The sequence below is a fragment of the Dendrobates tinctorius genome, unplaced genomic scaffold (genome assembly GCF_039654945.1).
Source record: "Dendrobates tinctorius isolate UK_male_01 unplaced genomic scaffold, ASM3965494v1 ptg000165l, whole genome shotgun sequence".
NCBI classification, from domain to species: Eukaryota; Metazoa; Chordata; class Amphibia; order Anura; family Dendrobatidae; genus Dendrobates; species Dendrobates tinctorius.
The window spans coordinates 24,621,801-24,647,985 of NW_027361832.1; the positions used below are offsets into that span (position 1 = coordinate 24,621,801).

General features: G+C 45.3%; 1 long non-coding RNA gene across 1 annotated transcript in view; it reads right to left on the bottom strand.

Moving 5' to 3' along the window:
• Positions 1-26,185, bottom strand: part of LOC141053200 (uncharacterized) — a 102,377-nt gene that overhangs the window by 57,632 nt on the left and 18,560 nt on the right. The window lies entirely within an intron of this gene.

Sequence of the window (26,185 nt, forward strand, 5' to 3'; positions counted from 1 at the left end):
GGGATAGGGTTGGGGCTAGGGTTAGCGCTAGGGTTGGGCTAGAGTTACTGTTGGGGCTAGGGTTAACGTTTTGTTGGGGTTATGGTTGTGGTGTTGGGGTTACGGTTGTGTTGGTGTTACGGTTGGCGTGTTGGTGTTGTGGTTAGGGTTTGTATTAGGGTTAGGGTTGGGTTTAAGGTGAGGGGTAGGGCTGTGTTAGGGTTGAAGTTAGAATTGGGGGGTTTCCACTGTTTAGGTACATCAGGGGCTCTCCAAACACGACATGGTGCCTGCCATTGATTACAGCCAATTTTGCATTCAAAAAGTCAAACGGTGCTCCCTCCCTTCTGAGCCTTGCCAAACAGTGGCTTTCCCTCACATATGGGGTATTGGAGTACTCTGGAGAAATTGCACAACAAATTTTGTGGTCCATTTTCTGCTAGTACCCTTGTGAAAATAAAAAAGTATGAGTCTGAACTAAATTTTTAGTGAAAAAAATTAAAATGTTCATTTTTTTCCTTCCACATTGCTTTAGTTCTCGTGAAGCACCTGAATGGTTAATAAACTTCTTGAATGCGGTTTTGAGCACTTGGAAGGGAGCTGTTTTTAGAATGGTGTCACTTTTGGGCATTTTCTGTCATATTGACCAGCCAAACTCACTTCAAAAAAATGAGAAATCGCTGGTCAACATTTAACCCTTATAACTTCCTAATAAAAAAAAAAAAAAAACATGTTTCCAAAATTGTGCTGATGTAATGCAGACATGTGGGAAATGTTATTTGTTAACTATTTTGTGCGATATGACTCTGATTTAAGAGCACAAAAATTAAAAGTTTGAAAATTGCAAAATTTTCAAAATTGTTGCCAAATTTCCATTTTTTCATAAATAAACACAAGTCATATTGAAGAAATTTTACCTCTAACATGAAGTACAATATGTCACGAAAACATAAACTCAGAATCAGTGGGATATGTTGAAGCATTCCAGAGCTATAACCTAATAAAGCGGCAATGGTCAGAATTGTAAAAATTGGCTCTGTCACTAAGGGGTTTAGAGACTTCCTACACCTATTTTGATTCTTTGGTGGTATTCTGTATTTGAAGGTGTGTTTCTAGTCACATTATTTAGAGACAGTTGCTCTTACATGTTGCTAGTGATTAGTTAGTTAACAAGGTCAAGTTCAAGGTGCACTGGGCTGCAAGCGGTTTAGGCAGGTTTCACATTTGCGTATGGAGGAGCTGCGGAGGCCTGCAGACTTCCTCTGTGAAGCTCCGCCCACGGCCGCACCTCCTCCGGTCAGCTCCGCCTCCGTCGGCATGCGGTCTGCATACCCTATCTTTTGCATTAGGTACTCAGGCCGTGCCAATGTATGCGGATGCCTCCGCATGCGTTGTTTTGACGGTGCAGTGACCTGCACCGAACGCAATGTGTTGCATGAAGAACAAGAGACGAGAAAAAAATCTCAGAATCCCTGAGACGGGAGGAAATTTCCAAAGTTATTACCACATAAAGTGACATGTTAGGCTGGTTTCACACTAGCTTCGATTGCGCAGCGCATCGTGCGCTATCGGGCGCACGCGCAATGTTCCCCTATGTTTAACATGGTGATCACAGGGTCTTGCGAATGTACGCGCTCTTCAGCGTTTAGCGTGCGCTGCGCATTTTACAGGTGTGCGCCCAGACGTGCCGTACGCTACATGTTGCATTTTTTTTCCGGCGACATCGTTAAAAAAATCGTGCGCTCGGTGTGCGCACAAAAATAGCATTACAGTCTATGTGGTCGCTGACGAGCGCTTGGCACCGCGCACGTCAACGCCTTGTGCGCGCACGCGATTTGAGTAAACAATGTCTAGACACTGGTCTAGAACGCCCCCTAAACAAGCAACATTGCTTTGGAGGAGTGTAAATAAAAGAAGGTGTCTTCAGGGTCAGACAATTACTCTACAGACAGCCTTGCAGAGAGCAGACAAGAGCCTACAAGTGCGGATTCAAGCTTCAGAAACCAAAATGTGAGTATTCTTCAACATAATGTCTGTGTGTCCTGTACAATGTTATAATGTACTAATGCTTTTTTTTTCTTTTCAGCATGTCTTCTTCTGGCTCAATGTATTCGCCAACACGGCAAGAACTGGCCCAAGCTGATCGTGAGGTGAGAATCTTGCTGCCTTTTAGTAAGTATAGCTGCCTCGAGAAATGTGTTTTAATTTTTTCTTTCTTTACGGACATCGGACACGGGCACTGAAGAAGAAGTGCGGGAGCTGTCTGAGCGGCAGCGGTCTGAGCGGGAGTGGTCTGAGCGGGAGCGGTCTGAGCGGGAGCAGTCTGAGCGGAAGCCGTCTGAGGAATCTGAGCGGGAGCAGCGTAGTCAAGTCGTGGCGAGGAGACGCAATGTGAGTATATATTTTTTTTTTTCGGTCTTTATTTATCTTTCTTCTTTTCTGTTTCTTTTTGCATCTTTTCCAAAATTCTAAACATTCTATATTTTTTTTTCTAGGTTCCACAACGGGATGACGAAGTCTACATCGACAAGAAGCACCTTATCCGCCTTGTTGAGGAGCGTATCCTGTTGTGGGCAGCCATGACCAGCAGTGCAAAGACACAGTGGTGACCCGGCAGCTCTGGAATGAGGTCGCCGAAGCGATGATGGATGGCTGGGACAGCGCCTCTGCAGCTTCAAAAAGGGCGTTCAGTAAGTATAAAGATGCTCTGTGATACTGCATTGATTTATGGTCCTGATGGTGTTGGTGTTTTTTTGGCAAGATATATTATTGCATGAAAAGCACCAATGCCTTGTGGAAAACTGTGATTGATTTTGGTCTTCAACTGCTGCATTGATTTATGGTCCTGATGGTGCTGGTGTTATTTTGGCAAGATATATTCTTGCATTTAAAACAACAATGCCTTGTGGAAAACTGTGACTGCTTTTTCAACTTCTGCTTTGATCCTGTTTTCACTCTTGCTCCTGATGATACTGTTGTTTTCGCTGATACATATATTCTAGACACTAAAAATGTCCTTAAGATCAATTTTTGGCACTTCAAACACAATAATACACTTAGGGGTAAAAAAGAATTCACTAATTATCCCCAAAAGAAGCGAACCAACACACCATATGTATAAAAAATATTATTTTATTGAATATCAAAAATATTCCAATTTTAATAAAAATTACAGACTACATAATACCTTACTCATAACATACCCCAACGGGGAAAAATGCACAGACCATGAACACGGATAAATAATCCTTCTGTTAATAATCATAATATTCCTGTACAATTCATGGAATAAGGCAACAAGACCAATATTATAATAATCCTAAATAGGAATCAATCTAACCTTGCCGTTATAAGACGCCACTAAGTTTTATAGTATGCAATCATAAGTCTCATTCTAAATATAAAAATTCAGGGTAATAAGAAATCCTATGAGGTTATAGAGATACGACATAATACCAGCACCATATAAAGCCTTCATATCGACAAAATCGGGGAGGATTAATCTAACCCCGCTGTGAAAAGCACCGATACAACATGGGCTAAAATAAACCTAGGACTCCCGGAAGAAGCTAGAGGGCGAAACGCGCGTCGGGGCGCGGGGATCTGTGCACAGGATTATTTACACCTGCATAATCCGGTCTAAGGTAATTATCAGTTTGATAGCTCTTCTACCTTGTCATTTTATGAGTCCTAGGTTTATTTTAGCCCATGTTGTATCGGTGCTTTTCACAGCGGGGTTAGATTAATCCTCCCCGATTTTGTCGATATGAAGGCTTTATATGGTGCTGGTATTATGTCGTATCTCTATAACCTCATAGGATTTCTTATTACCCTGAATTTTTATATTTAGAATGAGACTTATGATTGCATACTATAAAACTTAGTGGCGTCTTATAACGGCAAGGTTAGATTGATTCCTATTTAGGATTATTATAATATTGGTCTTGTTGCCTTATTCCATGAATTGTACAGGAATATTATGATTATTAACAGAAGGATTATTTATCCGTGTTCATGGTCTGTGCATTTTTCCCCGTTGGGGTATGTTATGAGTAAGGTATTATGTAGTCTGTAATTTTTATTAAAATTGGAATATTTTTGATATTCAATAAAATAATATTTTTTATACATATGGTGTGTTGGTTCGCTTCTTTTGGGGATAATTAGTGAATTCTTTTTTACCCCTAAGTGTATTACATATATTCTAGCAGGAAACATAACAGTGTCCTCAGTATCAACAGTGACTGCATTGTGTCTAGAATTTTATTTGTGCTGCAGCATTGACTGTTTGCAAAGTTCTATCCGGTGTGTGTGCTGATAATTATGTTGCCTTCAGTGCATTTTCTAATTTTTTTTTTTCTTTTTTTCCCCAACAGTGAACAAAATCCGCACACGTTGGCGCTCGATGAAGGACCGCTTCAACACTGATGTTCGTGCTGAGGGACAGGTTCAGAGTGGTTCTGCGGCAAGGCGCAGAAGAAAGTACCGCTATTATCGCGAGTTGGCTTTCCTGAGACCGGTCCTTGCCAGCAGAGCGTAAGTGGTTTTTTTTTGGTTTGTTATTACTATGTGCTTTTCTATTCCACAGGTGATGCTTCTTGTAAATGCATGATACTCATGTTTTCCCTTTCTTTCCACAGCACATGGAGCAGCACCCTGTAACCTGTCCCGGGAGCAGTTCTTCATCGATCGACCTCGGACCTGTCCCAGCCATCCGACAGCCAGGAAGCATCTTGCAGGTCAGCAACACAGACAGCTGGTGACCAGGAAGCTGGTCCATCAGGTGTTCCCCTGTCCCAGGTCTCTGTTACTGGTTATGCGGGCAATACCCACCAGCTGCAGAGGGCCTTGGACAGGAATGTCATGCCCGAGTTCATGCACTTGAGCGAGGCCTTTAAGGCCAGCCTCAAGGCGCTGGCCGCCAGAACGGAAAGCGGTTTTTCGCTGATGGAACGTGGTTTTAACCACATGGAACACCGCTTCCACTCTGTTGACCAACGCCTTAACCGTCTGGAGGCCGACCTCAACAGACCAGCGCACCATTTTTTCAGTAAAATTGAACAGGGCATGGCGGAACACCTTAGTCCTGAGCAACAGCTGAGTGTGTTACAGGCCTGCAACACTGCTTACTTGCAGGCTATGCAGCAGAATCGGTCTGTTCAGCAGTCAGTGGTGTCATTTCCAACAGTTCCACCGCTGACTCGCTTTACCACACTACCGACTTCTGCTGCATACCACTGCACGGCCACCTGCATTCCCAGCGAAGCCGGACATCACTACACCACCTCAAGTCTGAGTGCTGCTGGACACTCCTCCGCCACCACCACTATGGCAAGCGCTGCTCCTGTATGGAGCACCACCACCGCCACAGCACCACCAGCTTGGAGCCAAACCACCACAGAACCTGCTTGGGCCACCGACACCACCAGTCAACACCAAAGGAGCACTGCCAGCACTCCGCAGCAACAGAGCACTGCCAGCACTCCGCAGCAACAGAGCACCGCCAGCACTCCGCAGCAACAGAGCACCGCCAGCACTCTGCAGCAACAGAGCACCGCCAGCACTCTGCAGCAACAGAGCACCGCCAGCACTCATCAGCAACAGAGCATCACCAGCACTCCTCAGCAAAGGAGCACCGCCAGCACTCCGCAGCAAAGGAGCACCACCAGCACTCCGCAGCAAAGGAGCACCACCACCACTCCTCAGCAAAGGAGCACCGCCAGCATTCCACAGCAAAGGAGCACCACCACCACTCCGCAGCAAAGGAGCACCACCACCACTCCTCATGTCAACATAACCGCCACCAATTCTCCTCCTCTGAGTCCCCCAAGAACTTTGGATGAGATCCCAGACAGGCAGCCTCCTGCTCAGAGCACCGACCCAAATTTCTCTCCTAGGAGCACCGCCACTTCTAGCAGCACTGCCACCGCCGCCACCACAGAGCAGCAAAGGGGTGATCCGCATTCCGTATTTTACAGGGCAACGCCACAGTCCACCGTCACCAGGCGGTCAACAAAAGTAAGGCGGTCACAGGCTGCAAGTCGGTCCGGGCAGGATATTGCTGTGCCAAAGAAGAATTTAAAAAAAAACTTTGTCCATCCACCGTCTCCTCCTAATGTGTCTCAAGCTGGCTCAATGTCCATTCCAGAGCTCCCTTACCCCAGTACTTTTGTCGCCCCTTCTCCTAGAACCCCTTCCTCTACCTCCAGTCGTTCCTCGTCTCGCCACACACCCAAAGTCTCCCATTCTTCCCCCAAACGTCATTCCTAATAAATTTTTTTTTGGTTCTTTTTTGTTACAAAATAAATGTGCACTTGTGCTTTCAAAAAATTTGGAATGGTTACTGTGTCTATCGCCGACTACACACACTGCGCCGTACATACGCTGCGCCGCACACACACTGCGCCGTACACTTAGCGTTTTTGCAACAACATATAGCTCCATTACTGTTTCTTGTGTGAGACATGTTTCTTGTGTCAGTCTTGGAGATATGTGTGATGTCAACAAACCAAATCTACATGACTTGCCTTTTCACCAACAGTCTCTACATTCTAGTAATATTGCACATACTCGATCCAGCAGGGTTCCCCAACTCCAGTCCTCAAGATCCACCAAAAGATCATGTTGTATGGAATCCTCTTTTTTTTGGGCTCTTGTGAAATAGTTATCAACGGAGCTATGGATTTCATTACAATATGATCTGGTGGTGGACCTTGTGGAGTGGAGTTGGGGAACCCTGCTGGATCCAGTCTGTCTGTGCAATATTACTAGAATGTCGACACTGCTGTGAAAAAGACAAGTCATGTAGATATGTTTTGTCAACGAAACCAATCTCCAAGACTGACACAAGAAACGTCAGTAATCGAGATATCTGGTGTATTGCAAACACTGAATTGAGCAGGTTTTCCCAACTACAGTATTCAAAGCAAACCAACATAGCATGTTTTTAGTAATTAAATTTGAGTTAAAAAAAATAAAAAGTAAACATGATATGTTGGTTGACATTTAGGACTACATTTTGAAAACCTTGGCTATAGAGGATGGTGTTGAGTGCAAGGCATATCTATTGTTCTCATTTAACTATTAGACAAAAAGGCAAGGAACTATAGATATACCTTGTAAATAACCACATAATCTATATAGTCACCTACTTTGGAGTATTAGTGAAATCATGATGCACAAAACACAGCATCATAAATTCACTGATACACCTGGCTACTTGCTAATGGTATTGGGAGTGTAAAATAGCTTAGTTACTCACCGATAATGGTGTTTCTCGGAACCCATGACAGCACCACGGAGAGAGGGGGTCCGCCCATCAAGGACAGGAACCTACAGATAAAAAGGCGGCACCTCTCCTCCGCCCCCAGTTGGTTACAGAGCATCAGAGGGTCTCCCGGTTAGTTAACAACAAAAGTATATACATAACATTATAATATTGCATATTATGGAGAAACCCCACGTCTAACAAAAACACTTTACACACATTAACTCGTGCTCACCGCACACGTGAAGGGGGGGAATAAGCGGGTGCTGTCATGGCTTCCGAGAAACACCGTTATTGGTGAGTAACTAAGCTATTCTCTCTCACCCATGACAGCACCACGGAGAGAATTTCAGAGATTGGTAGCTTAGGGAGGGACCACCGCCTCAAGGACCCTTCTCCCAAAGGTCAGGTCAGACGTAGAGGCTAGATCTAAACGATATTGTCTGAAAAAGGTGGAAGGTGTTGACCAGGTGGCCGCCTTATAGATCTGTTCTATCGATACCTCTGATTTTTCTGCCCATGAGGTCGCCATTGCCCTTGTAGAGTGGGCTTTTAAACCATCCGGTACGGTATTCCCACTGGATGAATACGCCAGGGCAATCGCATCCCTTATCCACCTTGCTAAGATACTCTTGGATGCCTTGAGTCCCTTCCGAGGTCCCTGGAAACACACAAAGAGAGACACTTCCTTCCTTACATCCCTTGGTGGCCTCTAAGTACTGAAATAGGCACCTCTTAACATCTAGGGTGTGGAATCTCTCCTCTCCCCTATTCCTGGGATTTGGGCAGAAGGAAGGAAGGACTACTTCTTGGGACCTATGGAAGTGTGACGCTACCTTTGGTAAATATGCCGGGTCAGGTTTCAATATGACTCTATCCTCTAGGATCTTAGTGAATGGTGGTATTGCTGAGAGAGCCTGAATATTGCTCACTCTGCGAGCGGATGTTAGGGCCACTAAGAGTACAGTCTTTAATGATAGGGTTTTTAAGGGTGCGGACTGGATGGGTTCAAATGGGGGCCCTGTTAGTTCAGATAACACTAGGCTTAGATCCCATGAAGGTAATTTCCTGGTGATTATTGGTCTAGACCTGGCTGTGGCTCTCATGAACCGTGCTACCCACGGGTTGCCTGCCACGTCTTGGTTATAAAGGGCACCTAGAGACGCTATCTGTACCTTCAATGTACTGGTCGCCAACCCCTGTTCTAGCCCCTTTTTGCAGAAACTCAAGAATTTTTTCAACCTGAACTCCATCCTGAACCCTTGCCCCGGAGCTGGACAGAAATTTCCTCCAAGTTCTCCCGTAGGCCCTGGTTGTTATAGGCTTCCTACTTTTTTGTAGAGTGGAGATCAGATTTTCTGAGAACCCCCTTCCCCTTAGCAGTGTCCTTTCAAACTCCATGCTGTTAAATGGAGGCTCACTGCTTGAGGGTGTAACACGGGACCTTGAGACAGAAGGTCGGGGAGATCTGGTAGAACCCAGGGGTCGGTTATTGAAAGTATTCTCAGCCAGGAGAACCAAGTTCTTTTTGGCCAGAACGGGGCTATCAGTATCATTCTGGATCAAGGAAATGCTGTAAATATAGTATATCTTGACTTCAGCAAAGCATTTGACAAAGTATCTCATACAATCCTTATTGAAAAAATGACTAAGTATTGAACGGACAAGGCAACTGTTAGGTGGATTCATAACTGGCTTAGTGATCGGACCCAAAGAGTGGTCGTAAATGGCTGCACATCCAGTTGGAAGAATGTCTCAAGTGGGGTACCACAGGGCTCTGTCCTGGGCCCTGTATTGTTCAACATCTTTATCAACGATTTAGATGAAGGAATTGAGGGTAAACTGATTAAATTTGCTGATGACACAAAGCTAGGAGGGATAGCTAATACTAGAGAAGAGAGAGAGAGGATTCAAAAAGATATAAATAAACTGGAGAAGTGGGCAGCAACTAACAGAATGGTTTTTAACAGGGAAAAATGCAAAGTACTACATCTGGGCAATAAAAATGAAAAAAGCATATACAGAATGGGAGGAATAGGGCTGAGCAACAGCACATGTAAAAAAGACTCGGGTATACTAATAGATCACAGACTGAATATGAGTCAACAGTGTGATGCAGCAGCAAAAAAGGCAAATGCAATTCTAGGATGTATTAACAGAAGCATACAGTCTAGATCACGTGAAGTCATTATTTCCCTCTACTCCTCTTTGGTCAGACCTCATCTGGAATATTGTGTCCAGTTTTGGGCACCACATTTTAAAAAAGACATCAACAAACTGGAGCAAGTTCAGAAAAGAGCGACCAGAATGGTGACCGGTCTGCAAACCCTGTCTTATGAGGAAAGGTTGCAGGATTTGGGAATGTTTAGTTTGCAAAAGAGAAGACTGAGAGGAGACTTAATAGCTGTCTACAAATATCTAAAGGGCTGTCACATTGTAGAAGAATCAACTTTATTCTCATTTGCACAAGGAAAGACTAGAAGCAATGGGATGAAACTGAATGGGAGGAGACACAGATTAGATATTAGAAAAAACTTTTTGACAGTTAGAGTGATCAATGAGTGGAACAAGCTGCCACGAGAAGTGGTGAGTTCTCCTTCAATGGATGTCTTCAAACAGAGGCTGGACAGACATCTGACTGGGATGATTTAGCGAATCCTGCTTTGAGCAGGGGGTTGGACCAGATGGCCCAGGAGGTCCCTTCCAACTCTGCAATTCTATGATTCGTTCTTGCTCCGTCTTCTCTGACTTTCCTTATGACTGCTGGGATGAGAAGCATACATCAGGCCCTGCGTCCATGGAAGCATAAATGCATCCAGGGTCCGGGGGTTCCCCCTGGGGTTTAGGGAGCAGAAAGCTTTTACTTTCTTGTTTTTGTAGTCGGCAAACAGGTCCATGTCTGGGGTTCCCCACATTTTTACGATCTGTAGAAAAATGGACTGTTTTAGAACCCACTCCCCTTGATGTAGCTGGGTGCGACTCAGGAAGTCTGCTCTCTGGTTTTCTGCTCCCCGTATGTGTAGTGCAGAGAGGGATAGTAGGTTTTCCTCGGCTAACGTAAATATTTCGAAGGATGTGTTCATTAGTGTCCAAGACCTGGTTCCCCCTGATGGTTTATATAGGCCACCGTCACCCGATTGTCTGAAAATATCCGGACATGATGGCCCCTTAGTACCGGCAGAAAGTGTGTTAGGGCATAGTCTACTGCTAATAGTTCTTTTTGGTTCGAGGAGGCTTCTAGTTCCTGGGCTCCCCATTCTCCCTGAGCCACCCTGTTGCTCATATGTGCTCCCCATCCCTTGGGACTGGCATCCGTGGTGATTACGTGTGTGATTTTTATCACCCAGGGAACCCCCTTGGATAGGTTGTCTCTGTTTCCCCACCAAGCTAGGGAACGAATAGTTTTGGAGTCTAGTGTGACGTGACCCTCCAAGTGACTTCCTAATGCCATCTGGTTGGTCAATACATCCCATTGGAGATCTCTTGTATGTATCTGTGCCCACTGGACCGCTGGTAGGCAGGCGGAGAGGGACCCCAACAGAGACATTGCTTTCCTTAATGTCATGGAAGGGTTCTGTATTGCTCTTGCTACCATCTGAGCAATCCTTTCTTTTTTGTAGTCTGGGAGGTAACACTCCTGGGTATTTGAATCCAGTGTCAGGCCTAGGAACTCCTGAAATTGTTTGGGCTCCAGCCTTGATTTTTTTAGGTTTAGGAGCCAGCCCAGGTCTTGTAGAGTGTTTATCACTCTGTCTCTCTGTTCCTGGCATCTTTGAGCCGAGTTGCTCGCAACTAAAAAGTCGTCCAAATATTGAACTATTAGGATATCTTGTTCTCTCAGATGCGCCATCATCTCTGCCACTAGCTTCGTGAAAACTCGCTGGGCTACCGAGAGTCCAAACGGTAGGGCTCTGTACTGGAACTCTCTTACTTCGCCTCCTATGGAGACCGCCAGTCTGAGGTATTTCCGAGAGTCTTTGTGGATAGGGACGTGATAATACGCATCGCTGAGGTCTAATACTATCATGAAGCAATGTGGAGAGAGAATTTTGATGGTCGACTTGATCGACTCCATCTTGAATTTTTCGTTTTTGACATAATCGTTCAATCTCTTTAGATTTATTATTGTCCGGAAGGTACCGTCCGGTTTGGTTACTAGAAAGAGTGGCGAGAAGAATCCTCTGCCTCTCTCCTGCGGGGGAACCTCCTGGAGGACTCTTTTGTTCAATAGAGTTAAGACCTCTTTTTCGAGGGCTTCTTGTTCCGTTATCGATGATCTTAGTGGTGTTACCACATAATTGAGGGGGGAGGGAGAGAAAGTCTATCCTTAGCCCTGATCCTATCAGATTTAATAACCAGGGGTTGTTCAATATTTTTCTCCAGGCTGGGAAAAAAAAACTTAGTCTCCCTCCCACCCTGGGTAAACGGTCACTTGGGTTTTTTTTTGTCTCGGGACGAGTTACCGAAGAAGAACCCCCTGTCCCTTCTCCTGTCGTCCCATTTTTGTTCTCTCGGAGGTCTCCTCTGAAAAAACCTCTTGTTCCGAAAGGACCTTTTAAAGCCTGTGGGGCCCATAGGGCCTAAATTTGGGAATCCCTTCTTTTTGTCACCTGCCTTTTGGAGGATGTCATCCAACGTTTCACCAAAAAGGAATTTCCCTTCACAAGGGATGGCGCATAACTTCATTTTAGTCTGTAAGTCCCCTGGCCAGCATTTAAGCCACAGCGTTCTACGAGCAGCGTTTGATAGAGCTGCCGCTTTGGAAGACAACCTTACTGAGTCAGCTGATGAGTCGGCTAAGAAAGCCGCAGCTCCTCTTATGACTGGGATGGATTCCAGGATTTTCTCCCTGGGTGTACCTTCCCTTATTTGCCTCTCTAATTGGTCCACCCATACCATGAGGGCTCAGGAGGTACAAGTTGCCGCTATTGCTGGCCTAAGGTTTCCTCCTGCTGATTCCCAAGTACCTTTGAGGAAGGAGTCAGCTTTTTTATCTAACGGGTACTTTAGAGTACCCATATCCTCAAAGGGGAGCGCAAATTTCTTCGAGGCTTTAGCAACCGCTACGTCTAGCTTGGGGGCGTTGTCCCAAGATGTGGATGCTTCCTCGTCAAATGGGTATTTCCTTTTTAGCGAAGGAACCGTGGAGTTCTTCCTATCTGGTCTCTCCCATTCTTTTTTTATCAGGCACTGTACGTTCTCGTTTAATGGGAATACTCTCCTTCTCTTCTGGCCCAGTCCCCCGAACATTTTGTCCTGGACTGATCTATTGGTCCGAGGGTCTGCTACCCCCATGGTTGATCCTACTGCCCTTACTAACGTGTCTACCTCCTCCAGGGGGAAACAATGATGACCCTCTATCTCTCCATCCGAGGATGACGAGTCGGCGTCTGAAGTATGGGAGGTGACTTCCCCTGACGTTGAGGCCTCTGACTGAGATCCCACTACTGTGTCCCTTTTCCTCTTCCTCCCTTTTTGTTTTAGGGATGAAAGGGCGCTCTGAACCTCCGAACGGATTACCGCTCTTAGATCTGAGCCGTAATCCGGGGTTTCCTCACAGAGTACCTCCTGTATGCAGGAGTCGCAGAGTTTTTTATCCCAGGAGGCTGGTAGTGGGCTTTTACAGGTGGGGCATTCCCTGTTCTTTCTTTTTTCTTTCTTCTTTCCCTAATAAGGGAAAGAAGTCTATTATAATGGGGAACATTCACGTAGCTCACTTACCCCATATGTGCAGCTGCAGGTACCGGTTCGGGAGGTGGATTCAGATCCCTCATGGGTTGATCCACGGAAGGTGATTTGCTCCTCGCAGTCGACTTGCTGCGCTGCGTGGAGTGGCTGCTGGACCGGCCCTCGCGTCCGTCCTTTTCTTTTTGTCGGCGGTGCCTGTGTTGCTGCTGCCTTGGCTGCTCCTCGTGCTGGTCGCTGTCCTCCATGCTCACAGGACGCTTCCAGAAAGGAGCAGCTACAGCGTCCCATTTTTGAAATTCCCGGCTGTGACGTCACCTCCTCCTCCCAGCCTGCACCGCTGTCTCCCGGGGAGCGCGCATTGCGCCTGCACCGACCGCAGGGACCCGGAAGTTGTGGCATCATTTCCAGGGCAGCGCCATCTTGGTACACCTCTGTACCTCGGCGCTGCCCGCGCGTGTACCGGCGTCCTCCAGCCCCATCCTCCTATCCGGAGCAGCGGCTCAGTCCTCCCCCGCCCGCTCACCCTGTACAGCCCCTTGGCAACAGCGGTGGCGGCTTCAGGCACCGACCCCGCCGCGACAGGGGGCTCCCCGCTGTCGGATCTGCGAACGGGACGGACCTGGATTCCTTTTCCCGGTAAGCTGCTGCCGCTGCTGGTTCCACGGGTCACCCGTCAAGGACAGGAACCCAACTGGAGAGGAGGAGAGGTGCCGCCTTTTTATCTGTAGGTTCTTGTCCTTGATGGGAGGACCCCCTCTCTCCGTGGTGCTGTCATGGGTGAGAGAGAAACAGAGAATGCACTCAGTACAGGTATCAAAACAGTTTTTTTTATTAATATACAAACAACATGCAAGACAAATTTTTTAAACCATTTGCTCTTGCCATTCCACCCGTCTTACATCTGAGTTGGAGTATGCCGCAAATTGGTCCCTCATTTGGCCAACTTCAACGGATGACCTGAGAGGGTACTGTGTAAATTCAGGCAATGGACTAGGATCAACATCAAAGTTCGGGTGCTCTCGAGAAAGTACATAGTTATGTAGAACAACACAGGCCTTGACCACCTCATCCACGGTTTCCAGTTTCAGATTAATAGCTGTGCCAAGAATGCGCCATCTAGATACAAGGATACCAAATGCACACTCTACTGTTCTCCTCGCCCTGGTGAACCTGTAATTGAAAATTCTTTTGTTGTGGTCCAAGTCCCAGCAGGAGTAGGGTTTCAGCAGGTTTTGGCACATCTGGAACGCTTCATCACCAACCATTACAAATGGCTGTGGCGGACCTTCGGTGTTGGGAACAGGCCGTGGCATGGGGAAATTGAAGTTGTTGCCATACAACCTCCTGCCCATGCCCGAGGTCTTAAAAGCCTGGGAGTCATTCCCACGGCCAAATGCCCCAATGTCCACTGCAATAAACATACAGTCTGCATCTGCAATGACCATCAGTACAGTAGAAAAGTACTTTTTGTAGTTAAAGAACTCAGAGCCTGTTCTTTTGGGCTTGATAATCCGGATGTGTTTCCCATCCACCGCTCCCAAACAGTTAGGGAAATTGCAGACAGTCCATAATCTTTCGGCGATTTCCAACCACTTTTCTGTGGTTGGCATGGGCATGAATTCGGGACAAAGAACGTTCCAGAGAGCTCGGCAGGTGTCCGCTACAATTCCAGACAACGTGGAGATTCCAATCCGGTACTGGAAGTGCAGTGAGGAGAGGGTCTCTCCAGTAGCCATGAATCTGTGACACAAAGAAAACAATAATTAATATTTGTGTATACGTAATTTTTTTAACATGTTAAATTAAAAAAAAAAAAAAATTCTGCAGCCTTTGGTTCAGTACATGCTATCCAAAAATTAACGCAGCTTGTAGTTACCGACATGGCAGAACTGTAATTATGCCAGATTTGGAAGAGTACATGTCACAATCAAGAAAAATCAACAGACATTGGTTTAGCAAAACTACATACCGTAATGTGACCAGGAGCGGCTCCTCAGGAATAATCGCACGCTGGAGCTGCGTGTCCTGTCTCCGGATGACTTCTTTGACCCGACCAAGCAAATAGTGAAATGTTTCTTGGGTCATCCAGGTATAATCCGTAAATTTCTCCGGGTTTGCCTGTAGCTCACTGTAGAGGGTGTGGTACGCTCCACGGCTCTCCCGGAGTTCAATAATGGGATGTATCCACATACGCCGCTGCTGCCGTCTTCGCTGCCTCTCTCCCTCTGTTCATGGCAAGCAACTGCATAAGCCTGGGCCATCCTCATGTCCAGATCCAAGTCAAAGTAAAAACTCTTCCAACGCAGATCCATGTTTCTCAAGTCAAATGCAAGCAAATGTGAAGAATTCAGGTGTAAACTGGGCCTGTATAAAGAATTTCCATAAGACACGCCCACTGCTGTCCCATTGGTGGAGTGTGTTGCAAGAATTTTTCAAGGATTTTTTCTCCTGTTTATTGCGCATAAAAAATGCAAACGCATGAAAAACGCAAAAAACGCTGCGATTTGTTCTAATGCGCACAACAATGCTACAAAATAACGCAGCGTTTACCAGCGTTTGCATGCGCTTTTGACATGTGTTTCATGTGCGCTCCAAACACAGCGCAAAAAAACACTAGTGTGAAAGTAGCCTTAGAATCCAGAAAAGGAGCTCTGCCAGGAAGGGGGAATCAGGCAGTAAAGGGTTAAACTGAGGAATAATCAATAGGTCCAAGGGCTGAAAAAGGTCACAGGGCAGAAACGGGTCACAGGGCAGAGTGGACTCTTCTCACTTCACACCACAAATGCTGTGTGTTCGGTCACACTCCCTCTGTCAGTCTCAGGACTCGTGAAGGCGGCTGGAGATCAGGTCCAAGTGTGATCTGACAAAGTCTCTGCTTGCACTCAGACCAGTGTTATTTTATGTCCGTTCCTGTGTACATATATAGGTGTGTGTGTACATATGGAGGTGTATATATATATATACATATAGGTGTGTGTGTACATATGGAGGTGTATATATATATAGGTGTGTGTGTACATATGGAGGTGTATATATATATATATATATATAGGTGTGTGTACATATGGAGGTGTATATATATATAGGTGTGTGTACATATGGAGGTGTATATATATATAGGTGTGTGTGTACATATGGAGGTGTATATATATAGGTGTGTGTACATATGGAGGTGTATATATACATATATAGGTGTGTGTGTACATATGGAGGTGTATATATACATATATAGGTGTGTGTGTACATATGGAGGTGTATATATACATATAGGTGTGTGTGTACATATGGAGGTGTATATATACATATATAGGTGTGTGTGTACATATGGAGGTGTATATATACATATATAGGTGTGTGTGTACAAATGGAGGTGTGTATATATATATATAGGTGTGTGTTGTGGGGATGTGGCTCGCTTAGGTGCAGCGGGAGACAAATGTGAGACAGGTTCTTCCACAGTGCTTGCAGTTTATTCACGGCATAAACGCACAAGGCAACGTAACAGCAAACAAATAGCCATTTAGCTCAGGCAAAATAACACAATGTCCGTAGTTGTAGACTCAGAGCAGGAGTCTCAGCACACATGGGAGGTTTAGTCCTCCCCACACACAACTCCTTGGTTCAGGAGCAGGTCATATTATAAGGCTGTAGCCACACCCACGTTCCCAGCAGCTGACTGGTCACCTGACTGTGACCTCACCACAGGTCCTTCAAACAAAAACAATAACAATATCTGTTATGCTTTACTTCTGCCTTACATTATAGAGACAAGCCATTTATGAGACACATATCTCCCATCGATTACACGACCCTTAGCCCTGCCACATACCTCCCCCCTCTGCCTAAAGCCGTGGGGCTTGGCACTTTCACCTACCAGGCAAGGGATTCTGGAGAGGGCATCGGCATTCCCATGTAGCTTCCCGGCCCTATGCTCTACATGGAAGCTGAAGTCTTGTAGGGCTAAGAACCAGCGGGTGACCCTAGCATTCTTGCCCTTGGTTTCCCTCATCCACCTGAGTGGGGCATGGTCGGATATTAACCTAAACTTCTGTCCCACCAGGTAGTACCGTAATGTGTCCACTGCCCATTTTATGGCCAAACACTCCTTCTCTACAACTGAGTAATTTCTCTCACAAGAAGTCAACTTCCTACTCAAGTAGAGAACAGGATGCTCCTCCCCACGTATCTCTTGGGAAAGGACAGCTCCTACCCCGACATCTGAGGCATCTGTCTGGAGGACAAATTCACGTTTAAAGTCTGGGGCCACCAAAACGGGTTGCTTACAAAGCGCTCCCTTCATTTCTTGGAAGGCTGACTCTGCTTCTTCGGACCAGCTGACCATCACTGACTTTGTCCCTTTAAGCAGATCAGTTAGAGGTGCAGCCATTGTGGCGAAGTTTGGGATAAACCTCCTGTAATATCCCACAATCCCCAGGAAGGCTTTAACTTGCTTCTTTGACAGAGGTCTCGGCCATGTCTGAATTGCTTCCACTTTATTGATTTGGGGTTTGATCTCGCCACGCCCCACTACATATCCGAGGTACTTGGCTTCTTCTCTCCCCAAGGCACACTTCTTCGGGTTTATTGTAAACCCTGCCTCTCTTAGAGCGTCAAACACTGCTTGGACCTTTTCCAGGTGAGTCTCCCAGTCCGGGGTAAAGATGACGATATCATCCAGGTATGCAGCAGCGTATAGAATATGAGGTGCAAGGATTCTATCCATCGCCCTCTGGAAGGTTGCTGGAGCTCCCTGTAGGCCAAACGGCATCCGGACATACTGGAAGCACCCGTCTGGTGTGGAGAATGCCGTCTTCTCCTTGGCTTCCTGTGCCATGGGGATCTGCCAATATCCCTTGGTCAGATCCAAAGTGGTTATGTACCTGGCAGGTCCAAGTCTCTCGATGAGCTCATCAACGCGTGGCATGGGATAAGCGTCGAACTTGGAGACCTCATTCAGCTTCCGGTAATCGTTGCAGAACCTCCATTCACCATCAGGTTTTGGGACCAGGACAATCGGGCTCGACCAGCCGCTCTTGGATTCCTCAATGACCCCGAGCTTCAACATACGCTGCACCTCCTTGGAGATTACCTCTCGCCGGGCCTCAGGAATACGATATGGTTTCACGTTCACCCGCACATGTGGCTCGGTCAGAATTTCGTGCTCCACCACCTTCGTGCACCCCGGCAACTCTGAGAACAGGTCCCGGTTTTTCTGGAGTAACTCCCGGCACTGCTGCTTCTGGGCCTTCGATAGAGTCTCCGCTATGGTAACGGCTCCAACCTCCCCTTCTAGGTTGCCCAGCAAGCACGGAGTTACCGCTGGCTCTCTATCTTGCCACGGCTTGATAAGGTTAACATGGTAAACCTGGTATGGCTTCCGTCTTCCGGGTTGGTGGATCTTGTAGTTTACGTCTCCCAGTTTCTCCACCACCTCATATGGCCCTTGCCACTTGGCCAAGAACTTACTTTCCACCGTCGGGATTAGCACGAGAACTCGGTCTCCCGGATTGAACTGCCTCACTCTGGCTGACCGGTTGTAGACCCTGGCCTGAGCCACTTGTGCCTGGCGGAGATGTTCTTTAACAATGGGCATCACCTTTGCAACCCTCTGCTGCATCAGTGCCACATGCTCAATGACGCTTCTGTGGGGCGTGACTTCGGCTTCCCAGGTTTCCTTGGCTATATCTAGGAGACCTCGCGGATGCCGGCCGTACAGAAGCTCGAAGGGGGAGAACCCCGTGGAGGCCTGGGGAACTTCACGGATAGAAAACAGTAAATACGGTAAGAGACAATCCCAGTCTCTACCATCTTCCTCTATGACTTTTCTCAGCATGCTCTTCAGGGTCTTGTTAAACCTCTCAACAAGGCCATCTGACTGTGGATGGTACACTGAAGTCCTCAGCTGGGAAATTTGCAAGACTCTGCACAATTCTCTCATCACCTTGCTCATAAAAGGTGTCCCCTGGTCGGTCAGGATCTCCTTCGGCAAACCCGTCCGGGAAAACACATGGACCAGCTCACGGGCTATACTCTTCGCAGAGGAGTTTCTCAGGGGAATGGCCTCAGGATAGCGTGTGGCATAGTCCAGGATGACTAATATATACTGATGGCCCCGAGCTGATTTAACTAAGGGACCGACCAAGTCCATGGCAATTCTCTCAAATGGCACCTCAATAATGGGCAGTGGCACAAGAGGGTTCCGAAAATGAGATGTGGGGGCGGTTAACTGACATGTCGGGCAGGACCTGCAATAGTTTACTATTTCCCGGTGACACCCAGGCCAATAGAACCTCTGTACAATCCGTTCCTGGGTTTTTTCCACCCCCAGGTGTCCCCCCAAGATGTGTGAATGGGCCATGTCCAACACTTTTCGTCTATAGGGGCCTGGTACTATTAACTGCTCTGCCACCTCCTCCCTTATTTTCGTGACCCGGTACAACAATTCCCCACTCAACATAAAATGGGGAAACCTTGTGTCTGCTCCCGGCTCTTGTGCAACCCCATTAATGACGGTGACATTGTTAAAGGCTTCCCTTAGTGTGGGGTCCCTATGTTGGGCAGTCCCAAAATTCTCCCCGGCCACCCCTAACTCCGGGATGTCAGGTACAGGGGACCCTTCCTCTTCATCCCCAACAAGGACACATAAAGGGAACTCGTCTGCCTCTGGTGGTGGCGATACCTCAGTGGGGTGGATTGGTTCCCTGCTCTTGCTAGCACACTCAGAACCCATCCCCCACAGATCCCAAAACAGACAGAAATCCCGGACAATAATTATGGGATGCAACAAGTCTCGAACAACGCCAACTTCATGCGACTCGGTGCCATGCGCCGTTTCAATCTTCACCCTAGCCATAGGGTAGTCCTTTGCATCGCCATGTATGCACCGAACACCAATCTTTTTACCCGGGAGTATGTTTAGAGGAAAACTGGCCCTCACAAGGGTCACCAAGCTCCCGGAGTCCAGAAGCTCCATTACTGCTCGACCGTTCACCTTCACGGGACACGCTTGTGGCCCCTTGTTAGGTAGCGAGTTCACACTGCAAGCTGGATATGCGTAGTATGAACTACGGCGTCCCATGCTGCAGTCCATCTGCTCGGTGGTCTGGGGACAACGGGCCGCTATATGTCCTGGCCCATGACACTTCCAGCAAATAACACCCGAGGGGACCTTGGGCACCGCCTCCCCCGCCCCTTTTGACCTTGGACGCACCACCCCTTTTTGTGACTCCGCCCCCTGCTGGGACCCCCAATATGGAATGGGCTGCTTCCCCAAGGAACCTTCCATCCCCTGGTATCTCTCGACCAGCCCAACCAGTTCATCAGCATTTTGGGGATCACCCTGGGCAACCCAAGTCTGTAGAGGTCTCGGCAGAGAATGCACAAACCGATCCATCACAACTCGCTCTACCATCTGTGCAGGGGAAGCCCACTCTGGCTGCAGCCATTTCTGGACCAGGTGCAACAGGTCAAACATTTGGGAGCGCGGGGGTTTGTCCCGGTGATAGGCCCAACGATGCACTCTCTGTGCCCTGGTAGTCATTGTTAGCCCCAAGCGGGCGAGAATTTCCGCTTTTAATTTGGGATACTCTCTGGCATCTTGTACCGTCAGGTCAAAGTACGCCTTCTGGGGCTCCCCCGTTAGGTAAGGGGCCAGTACCTCCGCCCACCGCTCTGGCTGAAGTTTTTCCCTCTCAGCCACCCTCTCAAACACCGTCAGGAAGGCCTCCACATCATCCTCAGGGGTCATTTTTTGTAATGCGCGTCTTACCGCCTTCTCAACGTCGGTGGCATCAGCCCGACCTGGGGTTGGGGCGCTCGTCCTGCCCTCCTGGATGGCGGTTGCCAGAAGCTGCATCTGCTGCCGTTGTTCCTGCTGGCTTTGCTGGAACTGCTGCCGCTGCTCCTGCTGGCCTTGCTGGATCTGCTGTAACAACAGCTTGTTGGTTTCCTGCTGCAGTGCCTGGGACTGGACCAGGTGTTTCATGAGGTCCTCCATGATTCCAGGCAATGCTTGTTGCCCCGCTGCAAACTTCACCCAGGACATGCAGCAACTGTCTCAAGTCTCTGCTGGGACCGCTGCCCGCACGTGTACCACCAATTGTGGGGATGTGGCTCGCTTAGGTGCAGCGGGAGACAAATGTGAGACAGGTTCTTCCACAGTGCTTGCAGTTTATTCACGGCATAAACGCACAAGGCAACGTAACAGCAAACAAATAGCCATTTAGCTCAGGCAAAATAACACAATGTCCGTAGTTGTAGACTCAGAGCAGGAGTCTCAGCACACATGGGAGGTTTAGTCCTCCCCACACACAACTCCTTGGTTCAGGAGCAGGTCACATTATAAGGCTGTAGCCACACCCACGTTCCCAGCAGCTGACTGGTCACCTGACTGTGACCTCACCACAGGTCCTTCAAACAAAAACAATAACAATATCTGTTATGCTTTACTTCTGCCTTACATTATAGAGACAAGCCATTTATGAGACACATATCTCCCATCGATTACACGACCCTTAGCCCTGCCACAGTGTGTACATATGGAGGTGTATATATACATATAGGTGTGTGTGTACATATGGAGGTGTATATATACATATATAGGTGTGTGTGTACAAATGGAGGTGTATATATACATATAGGTGTGTGTGTACATATGGAGGTGTATATATACATATATAGGTGTGTGTGTACATATGGAGGTGTATATATACATATATAGGTGTGTGTGTACATATGGAGGTGTATATATACATATAGGTGTGTGTACATATGGAGGTGTATATATACATATATAGGTGTGTGTGTACATATGGAGGTGTATATATACATATATAGGTGTGTGTGTACATATGGAGGTATATATATATAGGTGTGTGTGTGTACATATGGAGGTGTATATACATATATAGGTGTGTGTGTGTGTACATATGGAGGTATATATATATATATATATATATATATAGGTGTGTGTGTACATATGGAGGTGTATATATATATATAGGTGTGTGTGTACATATGGAGGTGTATATATACATATATAGGTGTGTGTGTACATATGGAGGTGTATATATACATATATAGGTGTGTGTGTACATATGGAGGTATATATATATAGGTGTGTGTGTGTACATATGGAGGTGTATATACATATATAGGTGTGTGTGTGTACATATGGAGGTATATATATATATATATATATATATATAGGTGTGTGTGTACATATGGAGGTGTATATATATAGGTGTGTGTGTACATATGGAGGTGTATATATACATATATAGGTGTGTGTGTACATATGGAGGTGTATATATACATATATAGGTGTGTGTGTACATATGGAGGTATATATATATAGGTGTGTGTGTGTACATATGGAGGTGTATATACATATATAGGTGTGTGTGTGTACATATGGAGGTATATATATATATATATATATATATATATATAGGTGTGTGTGTACATATGGAGGTGTATATATATATAGGTGTGTGTGTACATATGGAGGTGTATATATACATATATAGGTGTGTGTGTACATATGGAGGTGTATATATACATATATAGGTGTGTGTGTACATATGGAGGTATATATATATAGGTGTGTGTGTACATATGGAGGTGTATATACATATATAGGTGTGTGTGTGTACATATGGAGGTATATATATATATATATATATATATATAGGTGTGTGTGTACATATGGAGGTGTATATATACATATAGGTGTGTGTGTACATATGGAGGTGTATATATACATATATAGGTGTGTGTGTACATATGGAGGTGTATATATACATATATAGGTGTGTGTGTACATATGGAGGTATATATATATAGGTGTGTGTGTGTACATATGGAGGTGTATATACATATATAGGTGTGTGTGTGTACATATGGAGGTATATATATATATATATATATATATATAGGTGTGTGTGTACATATGGAGGTGTATATATATATAGGTGTGTGTGTACATATGGAGGTGTATATATACATATAGGTGTGTGTACATATGGAGGTGTATATATACATATATAGGTGTGTGTGTGTACATATGGAGGTGTATATATACATATAGGTGTGTGTACATATGGAGGTGTATATATACATATATAGGTGTGTGTACATATGGAGGTGTATATATACATATATAGGTGTGTGTGTGTACATATGGAGGTGTATATATACATATATAGGTGTGTGTGTACATATGGAGGTGTATATATATAGGTGTGTGTACATATGGAGGTGTATATATACATATAGGTGTGTGTACATATGGAGGTGTATATATACATATATAGGTGTGTGTGTACATATGGAGGTGTATATATACATATATAGGTGTGTGTGTACATATGGAGGTATATATATATATAGGTGTGTGTACATATGGAGGTGTATATACATATATAGGTGTGTGTGTACATATGGAGGTATATATATATATATATAGGTGTGTGTACATATGGAGGTGTATATATATAGGTGTGTGTGTACATATGGAGGTGTATATATATAGGTGTGTGTGTACATATGGAGGTGTATATATACATATAGGTGTGTGTACATATGGAGGTGTATATATACATATATAGGTGTGTGTACATATGGAGGTGTATATATACATATAGGTGTGTGTGTACATATGGAGGTGTATATATACATATATAGGTGTGTGTACATATGGAGGTGTATATATACATATAGGTGTGTGTACATATGGAGGTGTATATATACATATATAGGTGTGTGTGTACATATGGAGGTGTCTATACATATATAGGTGTGTGTGTACATATGGAGGTGTATATACATATATAGGTGTGTGTGTACATATGGAGGTATATATATATATAGGTGTGTGTGTACATATGGAGGTGTATATACATATATAGGTGTGTGTGTGTACATATGGAGGTGTATATATACATATATAGGTGTGTGTGTACATATGGAGGTGTATATATATATATATAGGTGTGTGTGTGTACATATGGAGGTGTATATATACATATATAGGTGTGTGTGTACATATGGAGGTATATATATATATAGGTGTGTGTGTACATATGGAGGTGTATATACATATATAGGTGTGTGTGTACATATGGAGGTGTATATACATATATAGGTGTGTGTGTGTACATATGGAGGTGTATATATACATATATAGGTGTGTGTACATATGGAGGTGTATATATATATATATATATATATATATATAGGTGTGTGTGTACATATGGAGGTGTATATATACATATAGGTGTGTGTGTACATATGGAGGTGTATATACATATATAGGTGTGTGTGTACATATGGAGGTATATATATATATATATAGGTGTGTGTACATATGGAGGTGTATATATACATATAGGTGTGTGTGTACATATGGAGGTGTATATATACATATATAGGTGTGTGTGTACATATGGAGGTGTATATACATATATAGGTGTGTGTGTACATATGGAGGTGTATATACATATATAGGTGTGTGTGTACATATGGAGGTATATATATATATATAGGTGTGTGTGTACATATGGAGGTGTATATACATATATAGGTGTGTGTGTGTACATATGGAGGTGTATATACATATATAGGTGTGTGTGTGTACATATGGAGGTGTATATATACATATATAGGTGTGTGTACATATGGAGGTGTATATATATATATATAGGTGTGTGTGTACATATGGAGGTGTATATATACATATAGGTGTGTGTACATATGGAGGTGTATATATATATAGGTGTGTGTACATATGGAGGTGTATATATATATATAGGTGTGTACATATGGAGGTGTATATATACATATATAGGTGTGTGTGTACATATGGAGGTGTATATATATAGGTGTGTGTGTACATATGGAGGTGTATATACATATATAGGTGTGTGTGTACATATGGAGGTATATATATATATATATAGGTGTGTGTGTACATATGGAGGTGTATATACATATATAGGTGTGTGTGTACATATGGAGGTGTATATATATATATAGGTGTGTGTGTACATATGGAGGTGTATATATACATATATAGGTGTGTGTGTACATATGGAGGTATATATATATATATAGGTGTGTGTGTACATATGGAGGTGTATATACATACACTCACTGGCCACTTTATTAGGTACACCTGTCCAACTGTGTGTTAAGACTTAATTTCTAATCAGCCAATCACATGGCGGCAACTCAGTGCATTTAGGCATGTAGACATGGTCAAGACAATCTCCTGCAGTTCAAACCGAGCATCAGTATGGGGAAGAAAGGTGATTTGAGTGCCTTTGAACGTGGCATGATTGTTGGTGCCAGAAGGGCTGGTCTGAGTATTTCAGAAACTGCTCATCTACTGGGATTTTCACGCACAACCATCTCTAGGGTTTACAGAGAATGGTCCGAAAAAGAAAAAAAATCCAGTGAGCGGCAGTTCTGTGGCCGGAAATGCCTTGTTGATGCCAGAGGTCAGAGGAGAATGGGCATACTGGTTCGAGCTGATAGAAAGGCAACAGTGACTCAAATTGCCACCCGTTACAACCAAGGTAGGCAGAAGAGCATCTCTGAACGCACAGTGCGTCGAACTTTGAGGCAGATGGGCTACAGCAGCAGAAGACCACACTGGGTACCACTCCTCTCAGCTAAGAACAGGAAACTGAGGCTACAATTTGCACAAGCTCATCGAAATTGGACAGTAGAAGATTGGAAAAACGTTGCCTGGTCTGATGAGTCTCGATTTCTGCTGCGACATTCGGATGGTAGGGTCAGAATTTGGCGTAAACAACATGAAAGCATGGATCCATCCTGCCTTGTATCAACGGTTCAGGCTGGTGGTGGTGGTGTCATGGTGTGGGGAATTTTTTCTTGGCACTCTTTGGGCCCCTTGGTACCAATTGAGCATCGTTGCAACGCCACAGCCTACCTGAGTATTGTTGCTGACCATGTCCATCCCTTTATGACCACAATGTACCCAACATCTGATGGCTACTTTCAGCAGGATAATGCGCCATGTCATAAAGCTCGAATCATCTCAGATTGGTTTCTTGAACATGACAATGAGTTCACTGTACTCAAATGGCCTCCTCAGTCACCAGATCTCAATCCAATAGAGCATCTTTGGGATGTGGTGGAACGGGAGATTCGCATCAGGGATGTGCAGCCGACAAATCTGCGCCAACTGTGTGATGCCATCATGTCAATATGGTCCAAAATCTCTGAGGA